Genomic DNA, 1,145 nt, shown 5'->3' on the forward strand with positions numbered 1-1,145 from the left:
GCCCGCGCTCGCCGGCCGCCACCCCGATCCGACGATGCCCGAGCTCCTCCGCCCCTCGCCGGCTGCCTCCGCCCCGCACCGGTCCCCTCCGGCCCGGATCTGCCATCTCCAGTGAGCCCCGTCTTCATCCCGTCAGCTCCGGTGATCCTCGGGATCCGTGCCATCCGGATCCAGATCTGAGGTTGACCCCGTTTTTCCACTAAGTCCCTGATATTTTGCATAATCATGCCATGTTCATCGCATCATATCTCTGCATCCGTAGCTCTGTTTTGTGCGTGTAATATGTCAAATTGTTCGCTCAACGAGTAGTTCATTTAATTCCATTGCACCATATTCATTTGAGCTCATCTTGATGCCTGAATCTTCATTGCAAGAGTGCTTATGATGTTGTCTGCTGTCAATTAACAGAACTTGCTCATTTGTCATTTTTGCCATGATTGATGTGTGCATCCTATGAGGTTGATGTCTACATGTGTTTTGAACTATGCCATGCCATCTTTATAGGGGTGTATGCCATGTATTTTTGTGATCAATGTGTTGACTAGCACAAGCATGCAAACTAGGCTTCGTGATATTGCTGTTTTCAGTCCCTGTTCTGCTGTTATTTTGATGCCATGTAAACTTGTTGCTACACAGAGATCCATGCATATTTTGAGATACTTCAGTAAGGGTGTTTTGAACATATGGTTGTTCTCTATCCATTCATGCCCCTGTTTGAAATTATAGAGTAGTCTAGCATGTCATTTTCGTGCTCTACTTTTGCTTCAAAATGTTTCCTGGCAGATTGTTTACATGTTATTCAATTTCGCCAAGGTTGTTGTAGTTGATACTTGCATGCTATGAACTTGTTCTTGCCTTGGATTGTTACATAAACATGTCTTCTTGCTGATGCTATGCTTATTTTGTCATGCAATGACTTGTGGTGAGTGAATCAAGCTTGTTAAGTAGTGTACTTGCTGTTGCTGTTCTGCTAGGCTGAATCTGTTATTTCGTGATGCTATGTAAACCTGCTGCTACAAATCATTCTATGCATAATCTGGAGATGTTCACTAAGGGTGTTTTGTTCTACATGTCATGCTCTATCCATCCATGCCCCTGGTTGCATTTATAGCTTGCTGTAGCTTGTTCATATCTTGCTCCAAAGT

Source organism: Triticum dicoccoides, chromosome 2B (assembly GCF_002162155.2).
Source record: "Triticum dicoccoides isolate Atlit2015 ecotype Zavitan chromosome 2B, WEW_v2.0, whole genome shotgun sequence".
NCBI classification, from domain to species: Eukaryota; Viridiplantae; Streptophyta; class Magnoliopsida; order Poales; family Poaceae; genus Triticum; species Triticum dicoccoides.